The sequence below is a fragment of the Phacochoerus africanus genome, chromosome 9, assembly GCF_016906955.1.
Source record: "Phacochoerus africanus isolate WHEZ1 chromosome 9, ROS_Pafr_v1, whole genome shotgun sequence".
Classification (NCBI taxonomy): domain Eukaryota; kingdom Metazoa; phylum Chordata; class Mammalia; order Artiodactyla; family Suidae; genus Phacochoerus; species Phacochoerus africanus.
In genome coordinates, this window is record NC_062552.1 from 62,146,564 (window position 1) to 62,161,127 (window position 14,564).

At 39.1% G+C, this 14,564-nt stretch overlaps 1 long non-coding RNA gene across 1 annotated transcript in view; it reads right to left on the reverse strand.

Moving 5' to 3' along the window:
• The window catches only part of LOC125135929 (uncharacterized), a 71,885-nt gene that overhangs the window by 16,409 nt on the left and 40,912 nt on the right, over nucleotides 1-14,564 (reverse strand). The window lies entirely within an intron of this gene.

Here is a 14,564-nt window from a genome sequence, read left to right on the forward strand (position 1 = left end):
ATGCACTTGCAATTAAGAGACCAACAACTTAAAACAATCTCATGTATATATAGACTCTTACATCAAAACTTCAGAGTAACTGCAAACCAAAAATAAGTCCACTTGGTTGGATGTTAATTTAATCTTCATCACAGTCAGTGAGGTAGGTATCAATATTATTCTCACCTGATAGATGAGGAAACAGACATAAGTTAAATGACTTGTTCCTGGTTACACAGCTAGGCCGGTTCAGGATTTGTGCTTAGGGACTGTGGATCCAAGCTCATCTTGTTAATTCTAGCCATATTGCACCTGGCCATCAGCTGCCGCCCCACACTAACCCAGGCATCTTCCTGGGCTTGAACACCACACTCAGACACACAGCTAAAGCTGGGTACTTAACTATATCTAGGCTTGAGTCCACTTCCTTCCACTTTTCAAAACTTCCCAACAAATGGTTCCTTTCTTTCAGCACACACACACCATCTCCCTTATCTTTAACTCTCTGTCCTGCTTTTTCTCAGTCAAGTTGCCTGAAACAGCTGCAAATTTGTCTCCATTTCTTGACTTCCCATTCAGTCCCCAGGAAGGCTGTTCTCAACAATAACCTACATGTTGCCAAGCCAAGGGACATTTCTCATTAAGTAAAATATCACCTGACCCTTTCTTGTATTGTGAGATTTTGATTACTCCTTGGAAATTCTTTCTTAGATTTCTGTGACACCATCTTTCCCTGAGTTTCCTCCTACATCTTTCATGATTTTTTTCTCAACCTGCATCACTGACTCCTCAAGCAAACTCTCGCCCGCAGCTAGTCATGTTTTTAAGGGTTTTTCCTTTTTCCTCTTCTCTACCTTCTTCTCAACAATCTCAGTTACACTCAAAGAAGACTTCAGCTATATCTATATCCTCTGAGCTCCAGACTCATATACTGCAGATCACATGAAGCTTATGAACCAGGAGTTCCCCTTGTGGCTCAGTGTGTTATGAACCCAGCTAGTATCCATGAGAATGCAGGTTCAATTCCTGGGTTCACTCAGTGGGTTAAGGATCCAGCATTGCCGTGAGCTGTGGTGTAGGTCGCAGACTCAGCTCAGATCTCACGTGGCTGTGGCTAGAAACTGCAGCTCCAATTCGACCCCTAGCCTGGGAATTTCCATATGATGCACATTCGGCCCTCCAAAGCAAAAAATAATAATAAGCCCATGGGCCAGACATTTTATCATCTTCCTAGCCCCTACCCTACTTCTGTACCACTATTTTGCTAGTCATTTGAGCGAAAATCTAGGGAATCTTCTTTAACTCCTTCCTACCTATCATAATTAATTACCTTCTAATCTTTCACCAAGTCATGTCCACTCTATATCAATAACTGTTAGAGCCATTTACTCTTCTCCATCTTCACAGCCACTCTCTTTTGGCCTATTACATCTTCCCTGAACTTGGAATGTAATCCTGATACACCTGCCTCAAGTCATCTTTTTTTAGGGCCGTACCCATAGCATATGGAAGTTCCCAGGCCAGGGGTCTAATTGGAGCTTCAGCTGCCAGCCTACACCACGGCCACAGCAATGCAGGATCTGAGCTGCATCTGCGACCTACACCACAGCTCACAGCAATGCTGAATACTTAACCCACTGAGCAAGGCCAGGGATCAAACCCATGTTCTCATGGATACTAGTCAGATTCATTTCTGCAGAGCCACAAAGGGAACTTCTCAAGTCACCTTTTTAAGCTGAAGTCAGATTATATCAATTTCCTGCTTTTAATTTTTCCAAGCTGCTCCCTTGTCTAATTCACTTGGCAGGTTATGTTAGTCTCCCACTTCAAATGAAGTGTCCCTTGAGCTCTCCATTATCACTTCCTGACACAATATATTAGTCAAGACTCCTTTAGTTGCAAGGAAACAACTCAAACTGGCTTAAATAAAAATAAATGAATAAATAAATAACATTGCTTCATGTAACAAGAGTCAACAATTACATGACTCTAGGAATAAATCTAATAAAGGACGAAAAATTTATATGGGCGTTCCAGTAATGGCTCAGTGGTTAATGAACCCAGTTTGATCCCTGGCCTTGCTCAGTGGGTTAAGGATCTGGTGATGCTGTTAGCTGTGGTGTAGGTCACAGATGCAGCTTGGATCCTACATTGCCATGGTTGTGGTGTAGGCTGGTGGCTACAGCTCCAATTGGATCCCTATCCTGGGAACCTCCATATGTCACGGGTATGGCCCTAAAAAGACAAAAAGACCAAAAAAAAAAAAAAAAGAGAGAGAGAGAGAGACATAAAAAATTTATACAGAAAATTATTAAAAATTTCAGAGACACATAAGTCTTTTTAAAAGAAGACCCAGATATAGATATGAAATATGTTCATGAATCAGAAGACTCAATATTGTAAGGACTTTAAGGTGACCTGTAGATTCAATGTGACACCAATTAAAATCCAAATTTTATTTTTTTCTTAATCTAAGGAATAACAGTTTGCTCAAAGTAATAACAGCAATGTTATTGGTTATGATACCTTATGAAATGCTATAAAGCATGGGAGGGGGAAATTGGGAATAGTCTAAGGCTCTTGTACTACTGTGAAGCAGTACAATGTTACTTGAAAATGGACTTGGATAGGGAGTTCCTGCTGTGGTGCAGTGGAAATGAATCTGACTAGTATCCATGAGGATGTGGGTTTGATCCCTGGCCTCCTTCAGTGGGTTGGGGATCCATTGTTGCTGTGAGCTGTGGTGTAGGTCACAGATGTGGCTTGGATCTGGCATTGCTGTGGCTGTGTAGGCCAGCAGCTGTAGCTCCGATTTGACCCCTAGCCTTGGAACTTCCATATGCTGTGAGTGCAGCCATAAAAAGGAAAAAAAGGTATACTTGGATAAATTGTAAATAAATGTATTGTACAAACCCTAAAAGGGCAACCACTAAAGTGCAAAAAGAAGTATAATTGATATCCTAAGAAAGGAAAGAAGATGGAAACATAAAATGCTCAGTTAAAAGTAAAAAAGGCAGAAAGAGAGTAGAAGATTAAAAAAAAGGAACAAAGCAAAAGGGCAACAAATGGAAAAGGGTAACAAATATGTTAGTAATCCAGCTTTATTAATAATTACTTTAAACATAAGTGGTCTATATACACCAACTGAAAGACACATTGTCTGAGTGGATAAAAAAGCAACACCCGGAGTTCCTGTCGTGGCGCAGTGGTTAATGAATCCGACTAGGAACCATGAGGTTGCGGGTTTGGTCCCTGCCCTTGCTCAGTGGGTTGACGATCCGGCGTTGCCGTGAGCTGTGGTGTAGGTTGCAGACGCGGCTCGGATCCCGCGTTGCTGTGGCTCTGGCATAGGCCGGTGGCTACAGCTCTGATTCGACCCCTAGCCTGGGAACCTCCATATGCTGCAGGAGCGGCCCAAGAAATGGCAAAAAGACAAAAAAAAATTATAAAAAAAAATTAAAAAAAAAGCAACACCCAACTACATGCTGTCTATAAGAAACCTGCTATAAACATAAAGACAAGATGGATTACATGTAAAGGGATGGAGAAAGATGTTTCATGATGCACTAATCAAAAGAAAGCTGGAGTAGCTATGTTCATTTCAGACAGAGACAACTTCAAAGCAAGGAAAATGGTCAGGGGTCAAAAGGGGACATTACATATACCGCCCAAGGCAATCTGTAGATTTAATGTAATCCCTATCAAATTACCCATAACATTTTTTTTCACCAACAAACAAATAATCCAAAAATCTGTATGGAACTATAAAAGACCCAAAAATGCCAAAGCAATCCTAAGGACAAATAACAAAGCTGGAAGCATAACCCTCCCAAACTTCAGACAATAGTACAAAGCTACAATAAAACAAAACAGCATTGTATTGGCACAAAAACAGAATACAGATCAATGGAACAGAATAGGGAGCCCAGATATAAACCCACATGCCCACAGTCAATTAATCTTCGACAAAGGAAGCAAGAATATACAATGGAGAAAAGGTCTATAGCCAGTGGTGTTGGGAAAGCTGGATAGCTGCATATAAATCAATAAAGTTAGAACACTCCCTCACACCATATACAAAAAGAAACTCAAAATGGCTTAAAGTCTTGGAGTTCCCGTCATGGCACAGTGGAAACGAATCTGACTACAAACCATGAGGTTTTGGGTTTGATCCCTGGACTCACTCAGTGGGTTAAGGATCTGGCATTGCCATGAGCTGTGGTATAGGTCACAGACGTGGCTCAGATCCCTCGTTGCTGTGGCTGTGGTGTAGGCCAGCAGCTGCAGCTCTGATTCAACCCCTAGCCTGGGAACCTCCATATGCCATGGGTGCAGTCCTTTAAAAAAAATGGCTTAAAGTCTTCAATATAAGACATGATACCATAAACCTCCAAAAATAAACACATGGAATCTAATCAACTTATAAGTTTTTGCACAGTTAAGGAAGCCATAAATAAAATGAAAAAATTAACTACAGAAGTGGAGAAAAATATTTGTAAATGATGCAACTGACAATGGCTTCATTTTCAAAAAGCACAAACAGCTCTTACAACTCAAAACCAACAAAAATAACCCAACTGAGAAGTGGGCAGAACACCTAAATAAAGATTTCTCCAAAAAAGCATACAGACAGCAATAGGCACATGAAAATATATTCAATATCCCTAATTATTAGAGAAATGCAAATCAAAACTACAATAAAGTACCACCTCCCACCAGTCAAAATGGCCATCATTAAAGAGTCTACAGATAGCAAGTGCTGGAAAGGGTGTGGAGAAAAGAGAACCCTCTTATGCTGTTGGTGGGAATGTAAATTGGTACAGTCACTATGAAAAACAGTATGGAGGTTCCTTAAAGAAGTATAAATAAAGTTGCCATATGATCCAATGATCCCATTTCTGGGCATATATCCAGAGAAAACTATAATTTGAAAGAATACATGCATCCCTATGTCCATTACAGCACTATTTACAATAGCTAAGTCATGGAAGCCACCTAAATGTCTAACAACAGATGAATAAAGAAGATGTGGTACGATGGAATATTACTCTGCCATAAAAAGAATGAAATAATGCCATCTGCAGCAACATGATGGACCTAGAGATTATCATACTAAGTAAATCAGAAAAATATAAATACCATATGATAGCACTTACATGTGGAGTCTAAAATATGATACAGATTAATTTGTTTACAAAACAGAAATAGACACATAGACATAGAAAACAAACTTATGATTACCAAAGGGAAAAGGGACTGGGGGAGGAATAAATTAGGAGTTTAGAAGTAGCAGATAACAAAAATACTATATATAAAATAGATAAACAACAAGGTCCTACTGTACTACACAGGGAACTAATATCCTGGAACAAGGCATAATGGCAAAGAATATGAAAAAGAATATATATATTTAACTGAATCACTTTGCTGTACATCAGAAACTAATGCAACATTGCAAATCAATTATACTTCAATAAAAAATAAAAATTAAGGGAGACATTATATAATGATAAAGGGATCAATTCTCCAAGAAGACATAATCCTTAATGTGTATGCCCTAACAATACAGCATAAAATACATGAGGGAAAAATTTATAAAACTGCAAGGAGAGACAGACAAATCCGCTATTCAATTTTTTTTTTGTCTTTTTGCCTTTTCTAGGGCTGCTCCCGTGGCATATGGAGGTTCCCAGGCTAGGGGTCTAATCAGAGCTACAGCTTCCAGCCTACGCCAGAGTCACAGCAACGCAGGATCCGAGCCCCATCTGCAACCTACACCACAGCTCACAGCAACACCGGATCCTTAACTCACCGAGCAAGGCCAAGGATCAAACCTTCAGCCTCGTGGTTCCTAGTCGGATCGTTAACCACTGAGCCACAATGGGAACTCCCTGCTCAGTAATTAACAAACACAGCAGGTAGAAAATTAGTACTGACTTTTTTTTTTTTTTTTTGCTTTTTCAGACTATAACCATGGCATATGAAAGTTCCCAGGCTAGAAACTGGAGCTACAGCTGCCAGCCTATACCACAGCCACAGCAACGTCAGATCTGAGCCACATGTGCGACCTATATCATAGCTCATGGCAACGCCAGACCGTTATCCCACTGAAAAAGGCCAGGGATCGAACCCATAATCTCATGGTTTCTACTTGGATTTGTTTCCACTGCACTATGACAGGAACTCCAATACTGACATAATTGACCTGAACAACACCATGAATCAAGTGGATCTATACACTCCTCTCAAGTTCACATGGAACATTCACCAAGATAGACCATGTTTTGGAGCATGAAACACACCTTAACAAATTAAAAAGACTGAAATCATACAATATATGCTCTTAGACCACAATGGAATTAAACTAGAATAACAGAAATATAGCCAGAAAAATCCACAGATAATTGTAAATTACATAACATGCTTCTTCTGAGTAACATTTGGGTAAAAAAAAATCTCAAGAAAAAAATTTTAAATATTTTAAACTAGGAGTTACTGTCATGACTCAGCAGTCAAAGAACCCAACTAGCATCCATGAGGATGCGGTTTCCATCCCTGGCCTTGCTCAGTGGGTTAAGGATCCAGTGTTGCTGTGAGCTGTGGTGTAGGTCACAGAGGTGGCTCAGATCCCTCGTTGCTGTGGCTGTGGCGTAGGCTGGCGGCTAAACTCTGATTGGACCACTAGCCTAGGAATCTCCATATGCTGTGGATGTGGCCCTAAAAAGACAAAATAAAAAATAAATTAATTAATTAAATATTTAAAACTAAATAAATATAAAAACACAATGTATCAAAATTTTTGAGATGCAGTAAAAGCAGTGTAGAAATGTATGGCATTAGGAGTTCCTGTCATAGCTTAGTGGTTAACGAACCTGACTAGTATCCATGAGGACGCAGGTTAGATTCCTGGCATTGCTGTGAGCTGTGGTGTGGGTCACAGATGCAGCTCGGGTCCCAAGTTGCTGTGGTTGTGGTGTAGGCTGGCAGCTGCTGCTTGACCCCTAGCCTGGGAACCTCCATATGTTGCAGGTGTGGCGCTAAAAAGACAAAAAAAAAATGTACAGCATTAAATGTATATGTGTGTGTGTATATATGTACACGAGAACATAGAACTAATTTCATAGTTCCGTGGGAACTATGAAATTTTATATTTATATATTTATATTTTATATCTTAGTTCACAGGGATCTAAATATGTTTTAAAGGAATGATCTAAAATCAATAATCTAGAGTTCTCGTCATGGTGCAGTGGAAACGAATCCAACCAGGAACCATGAGGTTGTGGGTTCCATCCCTGGCCTCGCTCAGTAGGTTAAGGATCTGGCATTGCTGTGAGCTGTGGTGTAGGTTGCAGATGTGGCCCGGACCTGGCGTTGCTGTGGCTCTGGTGTAGGCAAACAGCTGTAGCTCCGATTAGACACCTCACCTGGGAAACCTCCATATGCCATGGGGGCGGCCCTAAAAAGACGAAAAGAAAAAAAAAAAAGAAAAAAGAAAACAATAAAATCAATAATCTAGGCTTTCAACCTGAAGAAACTAGAAAAAATTTAATCCAATGTAAGCAGAAAAAGAAAATAGTAAAAATTAAAGCAGAAATAAATAAAATGAAAAAAAAAAACAGAAGTAAACAGAAAAAAACAACAAAAGCAAATGCTGGTTCTTTCTAAATATCAACAGAGGGAGTTCCTGCCATGGCTCATCAGTAATGAACCTGATTAGTATCCGCAAGGATGTGAGTTTGACCCCTGGCTTCACTCAGTGTGTTAAGGATCCAGCATTGCCATGAGCTGTGATATAAGTCACAGATGCAGCTCACACCCGGCATTGCTGTGGCTGTGGTATAGGCCTGTAGCTACAGCTCTGATTTGACCCCTAGCCTGGGAACTTCCATATACTGCAGGTGCAGCCCTAAAAAGACAAGAACAAAACAAAACAATAGAATCAATAAACCTTGAGAGTAATTAAAAGTCTCAACAGAAGTTCCCTTGTAGTGCAGCAGGTTAAAATCTGGCATTGTCATACCAGTGGCTAGGGTTGCTGCTGTGGTGCAGGTTCAATCCCTGGTCTGGGAGCTTTTGCATGCTGAGGGTAAGGCAAAAAAAAAAAAAAAAAGGCTAAAATTTAGCAGATTGACTATTACAGGTGTTAACAAGAATATAGAACTTGAATTCTCATGCACTGCTAGTGAGAATATAATATATAACAGTCACTTTGGAAAATGATTTGATAGTTTCTTAAAAAGCTAAAAACACACCTATGGACATTCCACTCCTCGGCATTGACCCAAGAGGAAAGGAAATACATGTCCATAAAAAGACTTGCACAGGAGTGTTCATAGCAGCTTTGTTTGTAATAGCCCCAAACTGGAAACAATCCAAATGTCCATCATAAGGTAAATGGATTAACAAAGGGTGGTTTATAAATACAATAGAACACTACTTCCCAATAAAAAGGAGTAAACTGTTGATGTGTACAACAACATGGGTAAATCTAAAAATAATTTAAGTGAAAGGAGCTAGAAAAAGAATACACACAGTAAGATTCCATTTGCATAAAACTATAGACAGTGTGAACTAATCTAGAGTGGTAAAAAATATATCAGTGGTTGCTGGGGGATGGAAGAAACAGGGAGGAACAGAAAGGAGAGATTATATAGGAGCACAATTAAGCCTTTGACTCTGATGGATGTAGTCACTATCTTGGTTGTGGTGATGATTTCGTGGACTCAAATGTCAAATTTTATCAAATTATATACTCATAATACTGTATGTATGTTTCACTATATTCAGTTATACAACAATGAAGCTATTTTAGAACAAGATATTGCCCTAAAAACTCACAAATACTATCATTTGCATATAAACCAATATGTATTCAGCATCTGTGTAGGAGAAAGGGAAGGGAAGGCAATGAAGGGTCTAAAAACCCTGAGAATAGAACTCCCAAATCATTGACGGAAGTAAATGGTAAGTACAATCTGAGAATAGTGCAAAAACTGGGAGGAGTCATGAAGACTCAATTTGAAAGTGCATACAAAGGAACTCCAATAATTGTTGGAGATGTTGAAGGGGGATGAACCCTATAACGTCTTGATGCCAACAAATCAAAACCTACTTCCAAGACAAAGCCTAAACTGGGGAAAAACTGATGGGAGCAGAATCCAAACAGAGATGGGTAGGGACATCAAGGGCAAAAGGAGAAGGGCGTGGTAAAAATGGATGGGACAGTAGAAGATGCAGATCTCAGATGTCAGAGTTTATTTATTTTTCTCTTCTTTAAAGAAAAATAAAGAAAATTCTAAAGCTTTAGAGATAAAAAATCTGTTCTTCTTATTGCTCCTCATAAACAGAAAAACTCATTGCACTTAGACATTAGCAATTGAAGCTGATCTCAATTAAATCTCATTTATAATCGCTATTAAAAAAGAAGAGAATAAGAATTACAGCAATGTCCATATTGACAATGAAAGCATGATGGAAAGATTTACCCAGAAAGAGAAAAAACAAAACAAAACAATCAGGAGAAAACCATTAAGAAAATAAAAGAAGTTATTTTAAAAATCAGTATAAGTAAGAATTAGAAAAATCACATATGCGATAATTGGAAAAAGTAAATATTTTAAAAAGTAAGGTTATAAAACTCAGAAAAACGAATAAACAGAAAGTTATTTCTGAAATGAAAAGTAAACTAGAAGGAACACAAGAGAAAATAACAATGCTTTATATCTTCAAACAAGATTAAATGGAGGAACTTCAAAAGCAGTAGTTCTTAATTGTGTTTATAAGCACTTTGAATCAACAGGGCACACACATTTAAAACACATTTATGCCTAGGCCCCATCCCAGCAATTCTGATTCAATTAGTTTAGGCTGGCTGTGGCTGTAGCAATGTACTCCTTTTCCTCCCCATCATCAAAGTAGTGTCAGGGAGGTCGAATGGGGAACTGGGATATTCATTCCCACCTAACATTAACAAATTCTCTTTCTGTGGGTTCACTGGAGACCACATGAGTCTCCTCTCCCTCCATCCAATAGTAATAAGACATTACTTCCCTCCCATTCTGTAATTCAGTCATGAGACATTACTTCCCTCCTATTTAGGGTTGTCTTAGCAGAGATTTAGTAGGAAATGCAAACTTAAACCCCTACCTGTCAGTAACAAGCCAGTGTCTCTGATTCTCAACTAGTGTAGGATCAAAGAAGACTGTAAAAAACAGAAAATTTAAGTATTCAGAGTAACGTAATAACATATTCAGAGCGTGATAATAGGCACCGACATTGAGATGACACAGATGTTAGAATTATCTACCAAATATTTTAAAGCAGCCATCATAAAATGCTTTAACAAAAAAATAGAAAGTCTCAGCAAATAAATAGAAGATATAAATAAGAACCAAATAGAAACTTTAGAACTGAAAAATACAACTAAAATCAAAACCTCACTGGATGGGCCTGACATCATAATTTAGATAAGGGAGGAAAGAATCACTGAACTTGAAGACAGAATATAACTTATCCAATATTAACAAGAGAGAGAAAATACATCAAAAAAAATTTAACAGAGTCTCAGGATTCTATGGGATTATAACAAAAGATTCTTGTCATTACACTTCTGAAGAAAAAGGAGAAAGATGAAGGGGATGAAAAAGTACTTGAATGGCTAAAACTGCCCAAATTTAGCAAACCCCAAACACCATAAAGCCTAAGAAATCCACTTCAAGACACCTCATAATCAAACTTCTAAAAACTAAAGATAGAGAATTGAAAAAGCAGCAAGAAAGAAAGGACATCTTACCTATTTGGGAAGAATAATTTGAATGACAATAGATTTCTCATCAGAAACTGTGAAGGCCATAAAGAAGTGGCATATTTTTAAAGTGCTGGAAGAAGATAACTGTCGGGCAGCAAAAATACCCTTCAGGAAGAAAGGGAAAAATTGAGATATTTTAGGATGAAGGAAAACATAGGGAATTTGTCACCAGAAAAACTACCTTAAAAGAATGGCTAAAGAAGTTGTTAAAAGGTAAAGGAAATGATAAAAGAAGGAATTCTGTATTATCTGTAAGGAGAAAAAAACAATGGAGAGAAGAAAATATGGGTAAATATAATAGGCTTTAATGTCCCCTCCTTTTGAATTTTCCAAGTTGTTTTTTTTTAATAATATTGACGTGATTTTCAAATGTGTAGAAGACATAGTTAAGACAATTATATTATAAATGAGGAAAGATAAAAAGACTTAAAGGTAGGTACATTTTCTATACTTCACTCAAAATGGTAAAATGTCAACATCAGTAAACTTTGATGTGTATGTATAATGTACCCAGAATAAGGAACGAGTACCCCTTAGGAAGATAGAAGAAAGAAAACAGAAATGAAGAACAGAGAAGACAAAAAAATTGAGTGCAGATTTAAGCCCAAACATATTGATAATTACATTAAATGTAAATGGTCTAAATACAAAAATTAAAAGACAAAGACTGATGGCCTGAATTGTTAAAAGGACCCAACCACACATAGTTTGAAGAAACTCACTTCAAATATAATAGTCTACATAAGTTGAAAATAATAAGATGGAAAAACATAGACTATGTAACACTAACCAAAAGAAGGCTATATTAATATCAGATAAAGTAGATGTCAGAGCAAGAAATTTGTCAAAAACAGAGAATGATGGAGTCCCTGCAGTGGCTCAGCAGAAATGAATCTGACTAGGAACCATAAGATTGCAGTGGGATCCTTGGCCTTGCTCAGTGGGTTAAGGATCCGGCGTTGCTGTGAGCTGTGGTGTAGGTCGCAGACACGGCTCCAATCCCATGTTGCTGCAGCTGTGGCATAGGTCAGTGGCTATAGCTCTGATTTGACCCCTAGCCTGGAAACCTCCATATGCTGCAGGTGTGGCCCTAAAAAGCAAAACCAAAAACACAAAAAAACCACAAAAAAACCCCCAAAAAACAGAGAATGAGGGGTTCCCATCATGGCTCAGTGGAAATGAATCTTACTAGTATCCAGGAGGATGTAGTTTTTTTTTTATTTTTTATTTTTGCTTTTTAGGGCCACACCCAAGGCATATGGAGGTTCCCAGGCTAGGGATCGAATCAGAGCCATAGCCGCTGGCCTACATCACAGCCACAGCAATGCAGGATCCAAGCCATGTCTGTGACCTACACCACAGCTCATAGCAATGCCAGATCCTTAACCCACTGAGGAAGGCCAGGGATTGAACCTGAAACCTTATGGTTCCTAGTTGGATTCATTTCCACTGTGCCATGACGGTAACTCCAGGAAGACATAGGTCTGCTCCCTGGCCTCACTCAGTGGGTTAAGTATCTAGCTGTGCTGTGAGCTTTGGTATAGGTCGCAGATTGGGTTCAGATCTGACATTGCTGTGGCTGTGATTTAGGCCAGCAGCTACAGCTCCAATTCGACCCCTAGCCTGGGAACTTCCATATGCCATGGGTGCAGCCCTAAAAAGACAAAAAAACAAACAAACAGAAAGAAAAAAACAGAATGACTTTACATAATGATAAAAGAGTCAATCCACTGAGTTCCCTTGTGGTGCAGTGGGTTAAGGATCCTGAGTTGTCACTGCTATGGCGAAGATTTGGTCTTTGGCTGGGGAACTTCCACATGCAACAGGTGTGGGCAACATAAAAAAGGGGGAGGCACACCAAAAAGACATAGCAATCCTAAATGTGTATGCACAAACCAAGTTGCAAAATATGTGAAGAATAAGCTAAGAGAACTGAAAGGAGAAATAGATAAGATCACAATTACAGTTGAGACTTCAACACCCCTCTCTCAACAGCTGTTAAAATAAATAGCCATGAAGTCATCAAAGAAACAGAACTCAATGCACTATCAACCAAGAGGACATTATCAACATTTATAGAACACTCCACCCAGCAACATCAGAATATACATTTTTTTCCTATTTTTGTCCTTTTTAGGGCGGCACCTGCAGCGTGTGGAGGTTCCCAGGCTAGGGGTCTAATCAGAGCTGTTGCCCCAGCCTACGCCAGAGCCACAGCCACACCAGATCTGAGCCTCGGCAATGATGGATCCTTAACCCACTGAGAGAGGCCAGGGATCGAACCCACAACCTCCTGGTTCCTGGTCGAATTCGTTTCTGCTGTACCACGATGGGAACTCCAGAATATACATTTTTTTTGTGCACCAAAAACACATTCACTAAGATAGATCATAATCAGAGGATGATACCTCAACAAATGTAAAAGAACTAAAATCATACAAAGTATGTTCTCTAACCAAAATGGATTCTAACTATAAATCAATAACAGAAAGAGAACAGGAAAATCTCCAAACACTTGGAAATTAAACAATACATTTATAAATAATCCATAGCTCAAAAAGGAAGTTTCAAAGAAATTAAAAACTACATTGAGCTCATTAAAAATGAAATGTTCTGGTAACCAGTCCCATAATCAGGTAATTAGAAGAAATAACTTTTGTGAAAAGACAAAAAATGATTTTTAAAAAAATCATAGTTCATTTCTGAACTTGAATATCGCTCTAAGACATTTTGTTGATTCCAATTGCTACGCTGCTCTTGAGAATTTTCTTGAAATAGTCCATGGAGAGAGGTTAGCAATTTTACTGAAAGAAGGCCAGAAAATTTTTTTGAAGTAAACATATAATTTATGAATTATTTATCTTTATTGTATTACTTCTCTGTCCAGACATCACCAGCCCATCAAGAGAATACTCAGACATGAGCAAGAGTAATAAAATTCCATCAGCTCTGATATTTTGCCAACTTTCAGCATATAAAAACAGTTTTACACGTATTTTTCACTTTTATGAAGTTGTATTTGTGAAAATAAGTGAACATATTTAACAAATTGTAACTTTATATATTTTAAGTATTTATACACACGATGTGTCTATTTCCATTTCTTATCTTGCCCTGTGCCCAGCTGTTGGAGGTGGGCCTGGTCCTAACCTCCTTGACCTCAGACCCTCAGCTTCCTTTTCCAGAAAAGGAGGATAACACTCCCGAGCTCACGGAATTGGAATCAACTAGGCACCTGAGCAAATACGGTTAATGTAACTTTCCTCACTCTCCAGAGGAGGAATTCATGTTAAATGTCTTTTGGAGTTTCTGTTTTGTTTTTCTTTCTTAAAATTTATTTTTTATTTTTTAGAGATTCAGGGGAGACAAAAGTGTTTGAGGCTCGTGGCTACAAAAGTGGTTGAAGACACCCAAGAGAGAGCCGTGTGACGGGGCAGGGTGGGGTGGGATCAGCTGGGAGGAACTGGCTTTTAGTAGTGGGAATGGAGATGAGGAATCCCCAATCCACCCCCGCAGGAAATGCTACAGTGATTGGAGGTGTGTGTGCCTGTGTGTGCCGGTGTGAGGTGGGGGTTAGCTCTGACTCCCGCAGACATCACCACGCATGACGAAGCTACTTCCCCCTCACGCGGTCCAAGGCGCAGAAGCGCGATCCACCGCCACGCCCGCACACACTCCAACACACACAGGGCATCCAAGGGTCCAGTTGCCATGGCGAGCAGGAGCGCGTGAGCCCAGGCGCCCCTCCCGCCCTCAGCCGAGCCCGGTCAACTCCA